The 13399-nt window shown below is 30.4% G+C and overlaps 1 protein-coding gene and 1 long non-coding RNA gene across 3 annotated transcripts in view; one reads left to right on the plus strand and one right to left on the minus strand.

Annotated features, from left to right (window-relative positions):
* LOC106463345 (cofilin/actin-depolymerizing factor homolog) overlaps positions 1 to 13399 on the minus strand; it is a 32044-nt gene that overhangs the window by 9672 nt on the left and 8973 nt on the right. The gene's annotated exons all lie outside the window — the stretch shown is intronic.
* LOC111086743 overlaps positions 1 to 13399 on the plus strand; it is a 22734-nt gene that overhangs the window by 8511 nt on the left and 824 nt on the right. The window contains exon 2 of the long non-coding RNA XR_002611471.1: positions 7095 to 7099. This is a non-coding gene — a long non-coding RNA (uncharacterized LOC111086743). The remainder of the gene's footprint in view (positions 1 to 7094; positions 7100 to 13399) is intronic.

The following is a 13399-nucleotide window of genomic DNA, read 5'->3' on the forward strand; positions in this document are numbered from 1 at the left end:
ACTTTTAACTTAACTTAAGTTATTATACTTATTAGTCTACTACTATATATATATATATATATATATATATATATATATATATAATTAACTAAAACTAGCTATTGCTATCTATAGTATGAAAACATCAGTAGATAGAATACAAAATATAGTACTGTAGCAACAAACATGAGGGAAGCTCAGAAGTTCAATTATTGTTTACTGTGTTGAATATGTTCCATTTGCTGGTCAGATGTGTGTATGTGGAACAAAAGGTGGGGACATGTGCTAAGAGTGGATTTGTGTTTTGTTTAAGTTAATAAAAAGAAGAATCAAACAGTGATTTTTATTGCTGGTGCTAAGAAGAGTCACTGCTATAATACCTTCTACATGGTTAATTACTCCATAAAGTAATGCAGTGTTAAAACAGTCTTAAAATACTTCATCACATCAATTTTGAAGTAAATTCTCTACCTAAATAGTTTGACCAATAGAAAATAAAATTACATGAACTGTATGTACAGTAAATAAATGGATAAATACTGTATTGATAATATGATATCTACATATATTCCAGCACATCAACTAAATCCTTCAGTGAAATGAGAGCAAGAACAGAAAAACAGTCTGAGGGAAGTCAAAGAGGAATACACTACATGGCTCTGTGTCAAATTCAAAATTATCAAAATAACTAGTTTGACACAATTTATATACAGCTACAGTAAAGAAATCAACTTGTACATACAGAAAATTATGACTTTCACTCAAGTTACACTGCACACACTTAATTTTTCTGTCTCTTGCTCAATTGCATTAAAAAAATGCTCACTTACAGTTCACTACTCAGAAAACTTTATAATTCATTCAAAGTTTCTTTCATCACAATGTAAGTGTTTTAAGCTAATCAGGACTTACAAATCTGTACTCTAAAAGAAACTAAGAAGTGCAGTACAGAAGTGGAGCCTGAATCATTAGAGTTCAATCTTGAGTGGAAAGAGCAAATCATGTTTGTCTTTTAAACTTTGGGTTCAGCAAAAAAAAAGAAAAAAAAAGAAAAAGACAATAAAGGGGTAAAAAGAAAAAGGGCCCTGTAAAACAACTACTAGTAAAGATGATGTAAACTGCTTGTTGCAGTAGCAGTCAGCTCTCTCTGCCCAAAATAAAAAAAAAATGATGCAAATAAAAGAAAAGTGTTTCAGTCTCATTAGAAAGACACCTGGCCACAGGTAATTTTTAAAGAAAGTCAGTCCCAAGAAGAAGCAGTCTGTATTGAGAGGTTTGCCTGAAAAATCCTACAATAACAGCAAGTCCTTCTGTACCAGGCAAGAATGCTTTCTTGAATAGACATGATTAGTTCCATATTGAACCAATCAGAGCACCTGAGACCAGTAAAGTACACATGCAAACTGAAGAAGGTGAAAAAGAAGAGATTAACATTGCTGTTTAACAATTCATACTTATTTGCTAATAAGGGCAAAGCTCTCCCAGACATGAAATTCTTGTGCAGAGCAATGGAGAAGGCTAGTGTGGATACAGGAGACAATTACACCAATGGAAAGAAAGCCTCTAATTTCCTTAGGTACGAGGCAAAAAGATCTTAAACCTGACATCAAGGATTTAGTTAGTGGATCAAGGTTCATCCGTATTGTAGCTGATGGGAGTGCAGATAATGCTATCACTGAACATGAAACTGTTTTAGTAAGGACTGTCAGTGTAAGAATGCTCTAAAACAAGCACATGCATTAAATACCCTAGATGGTGCTGTCAACAGAATTAAGAAGCTGTTTTTGGATTTGACAGATTTGAAGTCTTCCAAAAAACTAGATGCAGCTGATATGATGGATTCCAAAAGGGGGGTGTTGCAACATTACTATATATATAAAAGATATCCCATTTCTACTCTCACCGAGTACCTCAAAACCTTCAGCTGACAATCCCTACAATTTTCCGTTTGAAGAAACTATGATGAAATGGATTTTTTAAATTTTGCTGGAATAGCCCAAAAATGAGAAAAGACAGAAAAGAAATTGCAAGAGTTATAGATTTTGTACATTTCAGTGACATGAAACAGGTGTGATGGATCCCAAGCAAAGAAATAATTCAACTCTACCATCAGAACCTACAGGACAGACTCCAGCTGTGGGAGGAGGGTACTTTAGTTGTGCAATATGGACTTGTATGCACACCTCAACTCTACTGAATACTTTGGCTGCAGAAGGAGAGCAGAGTTGTATAGTGTGTTGACGTCAACTTTACTGAACAGAATCAGATTGCAGAAAGAAGGCACAAGTGATGTGTATCAGAGGTGACCTGCACAACACTCACAATGTCACCACTGCCCCACTTCTCACCATACTGGTACTCCTTTACATCCCAGCAGTTCAGTCCAATCAGTGAAGGTTCTCCATAGTTCAAAAACCCAGCAGTTAGAAAATGGTAAAAGACAAGAGTTTCACATGTTCCACTTAACAAGGGGGGGATCCCAATAGAAAGTGCCTGGATCCCCACTGGTCCTTCAGTCCAGAAAGGTCTTTTACCAGAGACAGTGCAAAAGATGACTGCAAAACCTTTTGACTACCACCCAGCTCATAACCAGGAAAGTATCTATGAGAGTAACTGTATATATAATTTTTGAAAATGTACACAAGTCTTTACAAAATTTTGCAGATTATTAGTAAACATTACAAGGATTTCATGCACAACATATCTGGTATTTGAATTATATTTTAAGATATTTTTTTTATTAAAGATTTGTTCATGAATCTTTTCTTTCAGAATAGTAATTATCCAATGTACAAAGTAATTTAGATTTTAAGATCAAAAATACTTTTTATCTGAAATTTGTTAAGTTTCATTTGCATAATCTCTATATCCTCCTAGATAATCAAACATTTTTTTAAATAAAATTTTATATTTAATCTGTTATTTTATCAATATGAACTCTATATGGTGTTGATCGATTTGACTGACCTTGTAACCATCATAAAAATTAGGAAATAAATCTAAATTACCTTTTGTTCTAGAAATATATGCAAATTGTAATAGGAAACCTCAAATGTATATTCTAAATAGCTTAAATCTCTTAAGAGTATAAATCTATTCATATTTATTTAATTTTTGGTTTACTGACCTTTGAACTGTCTCTGACTAAAAATACCCCAACAGAAGTTAAAAATTACACAGTCCACGTGCATTGACATGACCCTATCAAACAGCTTCTGGCACATATACCCCATGAAGGTTTATTATTTTTCTTTCATTATCTTACCTAACAACTTTCTATTTTTATGATTTTAGTTACTTTTATAACAATAAACAGTTAAAACAAATGAAAAATAAAAACCTCGTAATTAAATATCAAACATTATTATTTTCAGTAAAACTTTATATTTTATTTCAAAATAGTATATTTAAGGGTTTTAAACTCACAAAAAAGAAACCTATCATTCTATAGGTATTTGTTGTTAAAAAATGTTTAAACAACTCTATTCATTTATATTTTATTTGTTAGTTTTTGTACTGTAACATTAAACTTATTTCTCCAAGTTGTTATGTTAATAATCAAAGTATAACGAAAATAAAGGTTTGAAAATAAAATGTATAGTATTGTTAGTGATTACAAAATTTCAAAGTACTTATGGTCAGAGTTTATGCTCTCACCTTTTCACACTTATTTTCTGTAGTTATTTTATTGCTAGTAGATGAGTTAGAAATTGTCCCTTAAGAAACAAATTATTCACCAGCAAACTGCAAGTTCAACTGAGTGTTTATATAAAGATGTTCTTTTTCATGTGTTAAGATCAGTTGATCAGTGATAAATTTGTCTTAGACTTTCACAAATTACATAAATACACTTTTCCTGAATTGCCAAGTCTTTAGTTTTGTATAATTTGTTTCTATTCTACCTCAATGTAAAACAGTTGAAAAATAACACTAGTTCTTACTTTGTCAAATACAGAAACATACTGGCTACCATACATTACATGTTTTCAAATAAATACTGAAATGTCAGTTATTTGCTAACCCTTGTCCAAATTCACATATGGAGATAGAAAAATAATTTTTGTAGAATTCATATAAGCATTTTGGAATACAAAAAAAAATAAAAAAAATTATAAATTACTATACCAATACCCCAAAAATCCAGTCATTTATTAGGCTTCCTAACTAATTTGTACTTGGGTCTAGAAAAATATAATTTCTATTCACAAAACAGCTTTGATAGCAGTACTTCAAACTTTCCAATGATATAAGAGCATTTATAGTAAAATCAGTTTACAAGTATATACATTATTTCAACATTTATACACATAAAAAGATTACTTAACTTTACACTTTTTTTCTTAAAAAAAAAGTTTGGCTTAGGTTAGTTTACTTCATTTTACAAAAACAAAAAGTAATATCTTTGTACAAAATGCAGAACATGCATCAAGCAGTTAGTTACATCAACTATAAATAACACAGATGAACTTAGATAAAAATAGAATGAGCCAAGCCTGATTCTAATAAAATGCAACCAATGGCAGAGTTGGAAGTATTTTGGTCTGAATGTCTTCTAATATTAGGTTGCACCTTTGTTAATAGGCTATGCAAAAACCAGTGTTAAGGTAAGGCTTTTACATGAAATTGTGCACATATTAAACTTTAATATGACTTTATTGTTTTTTTGTTTTTTTTTAACTTTACGATGAACCTTTTACACAGAACTATCAACAAACTTGTGTATGATATTTTTGTAAAATACACAAAGTAGCAGATTGTTTATGGGTCTTCAGTTGCTTAAAGATACATTTTTTTTGTATGTCTAATATTTAGTTTTATGTATATAATAATGTTGTACTTTTGTTAGAACCAAGTTAAGTATATTTTTAGATTTCATTGCATGTAACTTTAAAGTTTTCTGGCTTTCTTTCCAATGTTTGGGCATCTTTTATCTTTTATATCATATGTAAAAATACTTTATTGCATCGATAAATCATTTTTGTTCCTAAATATGGTTTAAAATGTTAGTCTATGAACTTTTGGATAAAAATTTTATTTGCCACCTACACCTGTTTATGCTTACTTACATAATGCATAATGTGCTTTTTTAATGCAGCCAGTAATTACTTGAGAAACCAGTTTTATCTTCTTTTGGATATTCTTAATATATTCTATCCACTATCTACTTTTAAACCTTGTGCTACTCTAACCAATATTCTTGTGATGTGTGTGCGCGTGTGTGTTGTAATTTGCTTATGTAATTAATAATGATTTCATTGTCATAAACTAAGTCACTTTTTAAGTTAAAATTAAGTTTGTACATGTATGAAAGTTTGACTTGTTTACAACACTACTGGAGTAGGGATGGTTGGTTGTGCAATAAACTTTCATTAATAGGGTTAAGTGCAACAGCTGCTTATAGATCTTACTAGTTATTTTACACTTTTACAAATATCAAGTTGCATAAAATATTATGATAAAGATTTTCACCCAGATATCTGTTATATACTTTGTTTTACATGATTAAAAATGGACAACAGAAAATCATGGAAAAATAACAAAGTAAAAAAAAAAATGTACTAAAGTTTCATAAATATATTGCCAGTTTCTAAATTAGATTTTTAGTATTTATGCTCTTGATAAGGGTGGGTCAAAATGTGCACGTCACAACCTTTTTACAGTTACATCTAAAATTTAACTACTTTATCAGCAATGTAAATTAATAAAATTAACTTTAACAAGTATATTATAATTAAATCTTTTAATTTCAAAACAAAATAAGTTCTCATTCTTCACTTCCATATCCTACTACACTCTGGATTCTCCTTTTTCGATTTTCTTTCTCTTCTCGTGTAGGTTTAAGAGTATTCACCAATTACATACACTTATACTGACAAGCCTGAGAATAGAATAAGAACCTCTCACCTTTTTTTTTTTCTAAGGTATCAATAAATTTATCACATCCAACACAGATGTACTTCTCAACAGTACATGTTTATAACTAATAAAAAAGCCACTTTGTGATTCTGCTGTTTTTTTCCTGGTGAAAGCAACTAATGATACTAAAGGAGAGTGTAAAAAAAATATATAACAGCCAAACAGTTCACAGGGGCTGTTAGTAGGCTGATTCCATATCTTGCTTCTCAATTTACAAAAAGTGAATTTGTAGTAACTGAATTGTACTGTTTCAATCAACAAAACAGAATTTTGCTGCCCAAAGTGAATCCTGTTTACAGTATGCCACTGAGCTATGATGACCCCCAAACAATATGGCAACCCTTGCAGCCTCTAATGTAAAAGGTAGTTCATCAAATGCAATTTAAGTCATTTATTTGTTGTCAAGTATAAAAGGACCAGTAATGGACCCAAAACAACAGGTATCAGGACAGATTTGACAGGAACTTGCCTGTCAAATGTAAAGGATCAATTTTTAAGTTTTTTTTTAGAAGAGTAACTAAAATGTGATAACTAGGTTTACAAGAAAACTTAAGTGAAATAACATTTCTTGTGATCACAATCCGAGCCTGTGTTTCTCAACTTTTTTGGCCAAACAACACACTAAATATAGCTTAAAATATTAAGGTACACCAAAAGATATAGCAATAGAAACATTTACTTAGAATTTTAGATTATACATGTATTATTCATTATAATTAGTGAGACATTTGGGCCTGGTTTGCTGCACACAGATGCTCGATTCGAGGCTCAATAGTGCTTATGGCTACTCAAAGATATCTGAAATTTTTCCTTATTTATGAAATCAAGACTAACAAGTCTAGCCAATAAAATAAAGTTAGATAAAATCTCTCATGAAAAGTAGAAATAAGTGATATAACACAGCACACCATTTGAGAAACACTAATCTGAGGAACCTGAGGCACATATACTGGGTTATGAAACCTGAATCTGTTTACCCTAAACTGCTGTACTCTAACTGGGTGATATATTGCTTTTTATAGTAGTTAGACATGGTTCAAAGAGCAATAAAATTACATGAAAACAGTTGAAAATGTTTAGAGGCATAAAGCACTCAAGATACATTTCAATTGTCTCTTACAATATGCAATCATTCTAGAAAACAAAGTATTTTTTTAATTTATATATTTTAACTTTCACTACAGATAATTTTGTTACAGTTACTGTTAGGGTAAGGAATAAAAAAAAGATAAAACATATAGTTTTGCCAACAAACTCTTGATATTCATTTTATGAAAAATAGGTTGAAGTTTTTTTCTTACCAAGAAAATTACATTTTACTTTGATTGACTTGGCAAAGGTTACACAAATTCACACCAATTCTTTAGTAGAAATACTTTAATAAATCTGATTTTTATTGTGTGCAACAGACTTCTCGCGTTCACTAAAGGCTTGAAAGCTTTTGTGAGTATATAGTTAAAGTTACAAGGTAGGCCAAAATGATTAAGCCCATATGAATAAGGTTAACCAAATTGCATGAAACTTTAAGCAAACTTACTAAATATCTAGTTTCTGCTTTAAAAAATTTGTTTATATTTTATAATTTTTTTAGGTTATGAAATTTTAAAAACAGTTGTGGAAAATAAACTAAAAGTACTTCCTTTCATCTAAGTATTTCAGTTTTAATTTGACCAATATTCATAAAAATATTTCTTTTAATACTTATATTTCACAAGTTGCAGTAGTTTCCACTTTTGGCTATAAATCATAAAACATGGTAAAACCAACAAAAATTTATTGGTGACCTTGGTCTTAACCTTTCAAAAGTGGCATTACCATTTCCTTTGTCAGGCTATTTATTGTGCTTTTTACTAATAAATTCTTAGTCAAGATCAACATGTATCTAAAAATTTCTTTTTAACAATGAACAAGTTCTTTACCTGTGTGCATTGTTTGAATATAAAAACTTACAATATCCAATAAAAAGATATTTAGATTATCGTAACATTTTGCTATCACTAGATTACACACTAAACCTAACTAAGTTTACCTTATGTTTAGCCATGGAAAACAAATTCCTGTAGCTTTCAAGCAGACATAACACAAATATCTCTACTAAAGGAAACTGTAAAAACATTCCAACAGCTGTGGTTTGTTCCCAAGACTTCTAAACTTCAAACAAAATTCCTTTGTTCTTTCACAAGAACATAAATTGCTGCTCATTAGAGCTTGAAATTAGTGGAAGATGCTGAATGATTAACTGTTAGGCTCATTAACCGTATGTGCAAGAGTAGGGGCTGAAATATGCATACCCTTACCTTATGCAAAGTGCTATTCAATACGTTATGAATTTGATACCAGAATCAAACATCTCATGTTACCCTACATAGCTGATTTTGCAACAGTTTATGTTAGAGTTGAGAAAATACCAGATACATTATTCAGGGATACTGAAAGTAATTCTAAATATGCATTTAATATTTAGAGGTCGTGCAAATGAAATTTGCAAACTGTACAACAAACAAAAGCATATTTATTCTTCACATGCACATCAACTTGCAATCAGACTTGTCAGATTCGGAATCAAATTGGTGTTGGCATTTCAGACGTATTATCTTTAGTACAAAAACTTTAGTAACAAACTTGTACTATTGACTAAGTAAGAGCTTGCCATATTTTAAGATACACTTCATAAATTTGAAATGTTACAGACATTACTTCTTTATTACAGAGTTGGTTCAATGAACCAAACCCATGCACATAGAGTTAATCACATCAGGTATGTAATTATTCTCACGAGGCTTGGATAGTTGGAATAAATCACATATAATTGAAAACACTAATTTCAATTAGTTGGTTACTTTTTGTGACATTAAATACAGTTAATTGCATAGTCCTCTATATTGCATAAATAATTTATAACCTGCTCTAATCAATTATATTTAAATATTGCCTGTAGCTTCATAAGTAATTATTCAGATCACATACTATAATATGATAAAAGGGTGGGAGTGAAGCACTGTAGTAATAAGACCAATAACAGTAAGGAAAATTGTAAGAAACAAGACAAGGATAATTATATTTTCATGAATTGATTATTTCTTAGCAAATATAAAACTGCTTTGGTATAGAAAAAAATAAAAACTGAAAAGATAAAAACAAAAAACAATGTATTACTTACAGGTAAGATTTCTCAGAGACAAGCAGAAATTAAGATTAAACATTTTTTGAAATTTTTCTTTGAGAACTATACAACATTAGCTTTTAAAAATTACAAAATATCAGTTCAAAAATATTTGCAAGTTAACAACTGTTGAGAGAGTTAGAATTATCAATTTACTTCAATTTTGAACTTCGATGATATACAGGTGCGAAACTGCCAAGAGAAAGGTGCTTTGCAGTCCAAACAATGTCAAAGGATGCTGACAGCAAGGATTTTCTTCTAGACAGTGAATATTGGAATTGACATGAATCAAAGATACTGAATACCTTGATGGTAACGAGAAAGATTCAGAGACTAAAAATAAAGCACCAAGAATGGACAAACTTTCCCAAAATGTATAAAGGTAATCAAAAATCAGATGTGTACTTCTTGCAATTGTTACATCTATTTTTAAATGGAGAAATAAGAAATGCCCTAGAAATTATAGGTCAGCTAGTCTTACTTGTGCAATGGGAAAAATTCTAGTATCTGAAAAGAAGCTTTCCAAAATCATTCAGTGAAATATACCATAAGACAGTCAACATGAATTCACTACAGGGATATCTTGTCTTACTAAGGTGTTAACTTTTTCTGTATGTTACATAACTGGACAATGGAAAAACGTGTGGAGTCAGTGCACTTCGATTAGTACCTCATCTAAAGTTTTTATTAAACAGAAAATTAACTAAGGAAATCTCAATGTTGGGGGTTGTACCCTTGTTACCAGTGGAGTGCCTCAGGGATCAATGCTTGGGGCCTTCTCTTATTTAAATTGATATTTATAGGGACATAATTAGAAATTAATGATATTAAACTCTTGGGTATTTCTAGCTATACTGAAGCAGCTGAGGTACTATAGACCCTTGACAAAAATTTGGCAAATGCATTTGGGTTATAATTTGTATCACTCATCTAATACAACTGGGAACCTAATCAATAGCATTATTAAAGAAAAGAATCTTAGCATATTTGTAGATAAGTCACTCAAGTCATCTAGGCATTGCTCTTTTGCTAGTACGAGTAAAGCTAATAGAAATTAAGGGTGTATTTTAGACACTGATCAGATGAGGTAATCACCTGTATACAATCACTAGTTATGCCTCACTTGGAGTAGTATGAACAATTCTGGCTCCTTTTCCAAGAAAGGATACACCTTATTAGAAGGCTAATTCAGAGGAGGGCTAGTAAGATGAATTCAAGGATGGAAGGGATATCTTATGAGAAGAGGTTAAAATCTTAATTTCTTTTTCTCTTGAAAAATAAAAGGACAACCAGTTATTATATTGAAGTTTAGAAGGTTATCCAGGGAGTGGATAGGATAAAGGACTTGCTTATTTGTACAATAATCTGAAGATGAGAGGAGCTAATATTATAGTTTGGAAAAGATATGCTGGACATCAGTTAAGATAGTTACTTTCTTAACAGGAGGATTAAATTATGGAACGCATTACCACCAGCAGAGTAGAGGCTAGTAACTAAGAAGAGTTCAAAAGGGAAAATGATTTCTTGAAAAATCAAGGTGAGTTTAATATTTACTTTTTTTTTGGAGGTGGATGTGGAGACAAAATTAAAGGATCAAGCAGTCCCTATTCTCATGAACTTCCATTAACACCACATGGATTATAACCTCCAAAAACTCTTCTTCATATTAAAAGTTGACCCTCTGAAGAGAGATAGGTCAAAGTGTGAATGTAACCAATTTTTAGTTGCATTCAAAACTGAATTAAATTACTTTATGATCAGTGTATATCACAACAAAATTGGCATCAAAATGTAGTTAATAAATCAACTTTAATATTATACACATTTTAAATTCTTAATTCCAAATGAAATATGTAAATAAATTCTCAACCTTCACTTGTCTATCACGACACTCGTTAACTCCAAACCGACCACTTTTGATTTTCTCATCATCTCTATATGATATCTGGAGTTTAACATACATTATTTATAGTATAGACTAATAGAAACTGTTAAAATTTGACAAAGTATATAGAGTTGTGGTATTTCACTTAATTCACATTCTCATTTAACCACACACGTTTAAATATTTGGCCACTAAGATATGCTCTTTCTAAAAGTTCTTTTAAAACTAAAAACCATCTCAGGCAATGTTGATACTGTGAGTACTCACTCCTCCCTCAAAAGTTTTAGTGATTCATGTTTTTACTTGTTAACAGAATACTGAATTTTGTAAACATAATTTTTCCAAAATTACACAGCAAGACTACTTGTAACCCCCAAAACATGTTCAAAAATGCTTATTGCACATGAGTTTTGTTTAAAATAGAAAAATGTAAGATTATTAACATAAAATGGCAAACTATGTTCTAAAAATTAGTTTTTAAAAAAGATCATTTTTGGTACTAAAGCATTACATACAGTAAGTATCATACACCCATAAGAGGCACTCTTAGTTGGCCTTACAACTACACATAACTGTTTATTTTTTAGTGTTTCAATATATTTGTAATATTTCAAGCCATGGTCTAAAACTAAGTTACAATCTGCTGTCGTTCTAGAAACAAAAAGGGATAATTTAGATTCATTTTATACTTTTGGGGGGGGGGGGCGGTAACAAGGTTGTTCAAACAAACTGAGGCCTTACAGTGTTATGGTACAGAAATTAACATATAAAATTTAGTTTTACTGAAAAAATCTTGTTCATTTAGGAGGTTGTAGAACTTTTGCAAATGAAATCTGAAAATACAGAGACCTTTAACCTTAACATGAAAATCACTTTGCACACAGATTAGTTATAAAGTTCTGAGACACTGACTCCATAAATTCACAGTCAAATCTTTAGTAAAAAATACTTAATTAAACAATTTGATTTTTATATCTAAAAGACTTGTAGTGTGTACTAAAAGCTTGCCTAAGCTTGTAAAGATGATAAATGCTATATTTTCATGGTTACTTGGTGGATGTAAGGTCAGTCAAAATAACGAACTCGTATAGAGTTAAGGGATATTTACTTAACATTGTTAACCATATCAACACAGGTCTACTTATGGTCATAGGTTAAAGGCCTTGTCATCGCATTTGTCGATTCCTATTCATAATTTTATTAAACTACTATTTTATGAATGTATGTCAGTACGTTTGGTATCAAATTGTAGTATTATATGTTAGTTAATTTCTTAATTTAAAAGTAAATATTAAAAAAAATAAAAAATGTATCAATTTTTGTGTGTCACGTGGTATGTTGAATGCAGCATTTGTTCAAATTAGATATTTGCGATGTCCAAGTACAGTCTGTAGTTTCTTAAGAATTAGATACTCAAATTACCGATACTGACAACCTAGAATCTAAGATAAGAACCTCTTATCTTTTCTGTTTTCCTGAGATATTAATACATTTATTGAATCAACCAAGGTGGCCCCGCCCAACTCTAACTTGCTTACGTACACAAACTTTGCCCAGTGACACGTGTATGCTCAGAATGTCCCCTTAGTGATTTTCTCAGCCTCAATGATAAGACATTTGTGAGCTTGAAAAGTCATTTTCTAGACCCAAATACATCTTAGTTACAAGCTTGATAAATCATAGTGAAATCCTGTGATATTGATATAGTAATTTAGGTTTTTTTTTTGTTATTTCAAAAGGCATATATAAAACCTAAAAAAAGTAATTTGTTTTACATCCTTCACGTGTGAAACTTGATATGGCTTAGCAACTTACAGCAAGCAGCCAATGAGTACAAAGTACGCAACTACAAGAGATAATTGTTTCTATACTTTATTTACTGTTCTATGTTTTAAGAAAAATAACTGAAATTTAAGGACTTATTTGTAAATAGTAATAATGATGTAAATATACTTTAGTAAATATATTTTACAACATATTAAAATCTTTTAAAAGTCTAATTTTATGTCATAGATTAACAATTATTTATTGATAGTATTAAGTACAGTAAAGTTTAGCCATAACTAAATCAAAAAATGTTCACTGAAAACAGTGAAGTTGTAGCATGCAAGCATTTGTTTAGTTCTGTATGGCTCTTGTTTACACTCCGACTAGCTAACCTGTCTAGTAAGAACTTTGAAAATCAGCTGCTGCTGAAACGAAATAAGTGGAGTGTGTGAAAAGCTATACCACAGACAGTAACGCTGATTGTTTTAATGAAAATAAAATAAAGTTTGTTGAGTTTATATTTGGTAGTACCTTTTATGTGTAAATTTAAGTTGAATGTATGCTAGTTTTAATAATGCTATCATTACTTGTTTTTTGTTGATACTCCTCACTTTATTGCTACTCAAACACTATATATATATATATATATATATATATATATATTACTAGTTAGTTTTACTTTAAGTAGT

The sequence above is a fragment of the Limulus polyphemus genome, unplaced genomic scaffold, assembly GCF_000517525.1.
Source record: "Limulus polyphemus unplaced genomic scaffold, Limulus_polyphemus-2.1.2 Scaffold1382, whole genome shotgun sequence".
NCBI classification, from domain to species: domain Eukaryota; kingdom Metazoa; phylum Arthropoda; class Merostomata; order Xiphosura; family Limulidae; genus Limulus; species Limulus polyphemus.